Raw genomic sequence first — 5,179 nt, forward strand, 5'->3', positions numbered from 1 at the left:
ATTTTTAATTCATTTTATAATGCATGTGATGGTGTATATCTTATGTGAAAAGATTTGTTGCTCACATACGGGAGCATTTTGTACATTTGCTTCCTCGGGTTAAACTCGAGCTCCAAATGCATTTTGGATTCCAAAATTTGGGATATAACCTCTAGAACCTAACAAGAATTTTTTTTTTAAATCGTACTCTATATGTATCGCAATTGATTTTTAGCATAAGGAAGTTTGAGTCACACTCTTAATCAATAGATGTCGATTCCAACAAGTTTAATAAATTCTTTTGAAATTTGAGCTTGGTCAATAGTACGCTTCTAACCAGCATCTGAGAATTGGCTGAGTAGTTTCTACTGGGCAGAGTTACTCGGGCTCGGCCCTTGTTGAGTTCTTGTTGTCTTGAGTTGCAAGTCCAACTTGGGGATCTTAAAGAAAATTAACAAAAAATTATAAAAAATCATAAAAAAAAGAAAAAGAAAAATATGTGTAACTTGTTTTCTATCACTTTGGCAAATATTGGAAAGTATTTTGGCCATGAATACTTATTTTTACATTTTTGCTATCCTTTTAAGAAATTTCAAAACATACCCCCATCACAAACTGAATTTTTTTGCTAAGTTATTGGACCACAATTAGTTATGTTTTGTTAAATTTAATTTTAAATACATTTTATCCTATTTTATTTTGATTTTTTGTATTTTTATATATATTTTAATAATCTTCAGGTGCTACAATACTAAGCTCGAGCTGGGCTGAGTTGCTCGGACTCTGGCGATTGCTTGACTGGTCGAGTAGTTGGCCCGAGTTGGCTTTTCCAACACTGCTTCCAACCACCCTATTTAAAATCTGACAACCACAACTGGTTGTGACCTCCTTGGACTAGACATAAACGATATGATTAATATCCTATTTCGTTTTTTTTTTCTTCTAGTAGATCACATAATTTTAAAGAAAAAAAAAAATATAAGGTTGACGCTTTAAATAATCAAATTAATGCACACTTCAAATATTAACTAGAAGAGGTTGTTTCGATATCAAGAAACCTTCAAATCAATCATCTGGACCTCAAGTCTGGAAAAAAAATAGTGCATCTTGTAACGCATTATATTGGCCGTCAATTTTCACTATTTTAAGTTGGACATTAAAGGTTTTTGCAGCTGAAAATTTCGACACTTGTTAAAAATACGCCTTTCTTTGATTGTTTAGAGCCTCAACTTATAGAAATCACACCCAATTTAAATAAAATAAATACTTTTAACTACCTCTTTGACTCAATAAGGTAAGTGTAGGATTATAGTATACGCGCCTTGAATTTAAATAGTGATATATCTAAAGGTAAAATGTCCACGAACTTGAAATCTAATTATTTTCCCTAAAGTTTCAACAAGGGCTAGTATAATATGATACCGCCATAGCATATTAAACAGTTACTCTCTTTGGCAAAACAAAAGATTTTTATAGTTGAAATTTCGGAATTTTTTTTTTTTAAATATACTATGCTCCCTTTGGAGCGTACTGTACACTTTCTTCCTGAGGCAAAACACTTACTTGGGAGATTTTTGTTTTTTGGGCTTGAAATTTTAGGTTCATGATTATTTTTAAAGAAAATAATTAGATTTTGAGCTCTTGAATATCTAGATCATTCCCTCTAAAAATTGGATGGTTCCAATACAATCTTGGGATGCCATCTATTTTAGATAGAAATGTTTCATGCGGGTTGGACCGCATTTCTACATATACCGTCCAGAAAGTGTAAAACATCCATCTTTAAGATGAATGCAAGTAGGTGTTCCATCTAAAAATAATGGAAACTAACAGTCCAAATGTTTTTTTATTAGAATGATTAGTTTTAGTTTTTAAAATTTATTTATTTTTTCATATTCATGATCTCCATGTTAGAGATTACATATCCTTAAAAAAATTAAGTATTAAAATCCATCTCAAAAATAGATTTATCAAAAGGCCTGTACTTCTACCTATGCAGGCTTGGCCGCATAGAAACCGAATCCTTTTTAGACAGAGAGATTGAGAGCTAAATTTTTGCTTTATTCTTTGATGTTGGTTGTCAGTTTCTAGAGATCACATCCTGAAATTTGGGATATGTGGGATATTACAATTGCAAATGTCATCCAAGGGAGTACAAGAATAGTAGTATTCCGCGGGCGTAAGAGAACATTTGACTTCAATCAAAATTATCAAATAAACCCTGCAGTTCACAACGTGTTTCTGCGGGAGTACGCTGCATTAGGCGAGGAAACACGTTGTGAAATGTACGGGGGATATGTTCGGGATAATTTTCCCGTATCCCGATGACAGGGATATGTACGGGATACGGGAAATTTGAGCCTTTTTATCATTAAAGTAATAATAAAAAAAAAAAAAGGTGGTGTGAGAGTCGACTTGCTTTGGCCGCAAAAGGTATTTTGAGCTTCGCACGTAGCACTGGCAGACGCCACCGGAAAATTCTTTTACCGGCGAAAATTTCAGATTCTGGCAAAAAAAAATGGTAATTTTTTAGTTCTTATTTACTTCGTCGCATTTTTTGGTGTTCTTTTTCTCTCTACTGTTTCTTCTTCTCTCTCCTATGAAAACCCTGAAATTTTAGCTTCTCTCCAACAAAAGGGATAAAATCTAGGGTTTGCATTTTGAAGTACTGTAGTTCTATGCTTTCTATCTCTATATTTTGAGCCACCACTCATACACAGGCATATAGAGTTCTATGCTCTTTTTTCTTCTTGGTGACGGCTTATTTGGGGAATTGAAATGGGATTTGCTTGTTTTCTCTCATTCTCTCTCTATATCTCTAAATACAGCCGGTAAGCATGAATTCCATGAGGAAAAGATCAAATTTTTGGGTTCTTGGCAGCTTTAATTTCATAGGTGAGAATGTTTGTTTGCCTATTTCCTCTCCATCTCTCTTTCGTATAGTTATTTTTAGGTGACTGTGATTCCATAAATTAGGATATGTTTCTCTCTCTCTCTCTCAATACAGCAATTCTTTCATGTATTTTTAATGAACAGAAAAGGAACTTTCCTTTCCTTCTAGAATTTATTGTCAGAATATATTTGTGTTTTTAGTATTATTTTGCATACCTATATTAGTTTAGATGAAAATTTATGAATTTGGCTTCTTGCTTGTAGAGATTCTGAGGTTGTGGGTTAATCGGTTTCCTTCTATTCATGGTTAATGTATGATTCTTGATGCATAAAGCATTAAGTGGTTTTTAGAATACTTGTTTAAGACCAGAGGGACATTGTAAAAGCTTCAATTTTTTTTTAAAAACAGCAGCTAAGAATTGCGCATCATAGTTTGTGCCTATATTGATGATCTCATAATGATGGGCATGATATTATAGATAGATATAAGAAAAGTTTGAAATTAACTCGTGAGAAATCGTTAACGAGCTGATAGATGAGCTTTATTTTATGGTAACCATTTAAGATGTATATTATAAAAGAAAAAGTATACAATGAGACCATTTATTATTGGTCCATAGTGGTCACAATTAATCTTGACCAACTGGACGTGAAATTAGATGGCTGCATTTATTCCATTGACCCAGTTTAAACTCAAAAGAAATTTTCTCCAACCATGTGACACACCCAAGATATCAAATTTCACATTGGATGATTGTAAGTAATTGTGACCTCCTTGCATCAAAGTAAATGGACTCATTGTATACAATCCCATTGTAAATGTGAAATTTTTAAGAAATAGTTCAAATCCATCCGTTGTATGTGTCTTGGTATCATCCCATGGTAAATATACTTAATAGGTATTTCTCAAAAAAAGAAAAACTTAATAGTTATCCAAAGTCTTGAAAAAAAAAAAAAAAAAACTCAAAATCATGTCTTATAAATTTATAATATAATTAATAAATGTGTCACAGTGTATGAAATAAATAATATTGTTACTTTCTGGAAGGTTTTCTTGTCTCCTATCTTTACTGGTAGGCCCATAAGTTTGCATGAGCTTCTGTTCTGCGGCTCTGAAATTATCCATACAATCTTCCATGTAGCAAACATTTTTTCTTAATCATCTAGCCAAAAATTTGTGTAATTTGAAGTGTAAACATTGAACGTGAGAATCTGATAAACATTAACAAACTCTACAAAGCCACAATTCTTCATATTTCTAGGCTTAAGATCATGATTAAACTAATGTAACAGGCAGTGGAAGTGCGAAACAAGTTCTCTTCTGCATTGACATGTTTGTGTCAGCTACATGAGTTGCTCATTATCCTCAACCATCGAAGCAGCAACAAAGCCTCCTTAGCCATGTTATATAAAACTGACTACATGATTGTTGTACCAGATGTATGAGAGGACTGAAAATAATAATAATGTTGATGATGATCATGATAAGAGAGGTTCAAAATTTTTATTATCAAAATTTTTAGCATAATTATGCAGCCTCTATGAGCGAAATGAGGCTTGATATCCTTCTCATACTCTGTTTTTGTACTTGTTTTGTGCACCACTACCAAAATACTTCACAAGTTGAAGGGTGCTTTAGTTCATAGTGCCTTATGATGATCTGACCTAGACCTGGTTTGTGGCTCTAGGGCTGCCTTCTCAGAGATTCATTTGCTGAATATTAATTACTCAATAGTTTTAATTTATTAGGAATTCTGCTGGATCTTGCATTTTTGGGTTGATTAACTACAGCTTTTGTACTTCATATTGTTCCTTTTTCGGGTTGATCTCGCACTTTGTACATTTCAATATTGAACTTCATTTGTCACATTTTGTTTCAGACAATCTATACCCTAATGTAAGTCAACATGAAGTTGTATTCATGCACAAAGTTACTTAGTTGTGATTGTGATGGTTTTCTGTTTCTTGTTTTGTTTGTTTGATATGATTTTTCATTTGTACGTGCTTGGGTAATATGAGGCCTTTACATGTATCATACCTATGTTTGACATTTTCATTATTTTAATTTTTTTAATTAGACTATTACGTTACCTCAGTGCTCTATGAGAATTTCAATAAACAGGCAGCTGTAGTACTTGCCAACCGTAGTGTGAACTGTAGAGTGCTCTTGACTCTCAATGATGGATTTTAAATGATTCTTTTTCTTTTAATTTTTGCATGCAAGGCCCTATTCATATTCTCGTTTTGTTGCAGATCAAAGTGGTTGAGGCTGATCATGTTGGCTCTCTTTGTAACGTAAAGCATGCCC

The 5,179-nt window shown here is 33.0% G+C and overlaps 1 protein-coding gene across 2 annotated transcripts in view; it reads left to right on the forward strand.

Annotated features, from left to right (window-relative positions):
- The first annotated feature begins 2,388 nt into the window (after window positions 1–2,388).
- The window catches only part of LOC18439759 (increased DNA methylation 3), an 8,481-nt gene continuing 5,690 nt past the window's right edge, over window positions 2,389–5,179 (forward strand). Inside the window, exons 1-3 of one of the 2 annotated variants that reach the window (XM_011627124.3) lie at window positions 2,389–2,500; window positions 2,808–2,874; window positions 5,125–5,179. The exon at window positions 5,125–5,179 is cut by the window's right edge and continues 1,142 nt beyond it. The gene's annotated coding sequence lies outside the window, so the exon portion shown is untranslated. The remainder of the gene's footprint in view (window positions 2,501–2,807; window positions 2,875–5,124) is intronic. The other variant, XM_011627125.3, reaches the window with a different exon arrangement.

This window comes from Amborella trichopoda, chromosome 3, assembly GCF_054954075.1.
Source record: "Amborella trichopoda isolate Santa Cruz 75 chromosome 3, AtrichopodaSantaCruz75HAP2 v2.0, whole genome shotgun sequence".
Classification (NCBI taxonomy): domain Eukaryota; kingdom Viridiplantae; phylum Streptophyta; class Magnoliopsida; order Amborellales; family Amborellaceae; genus Amborella; species Amborella trichopoda.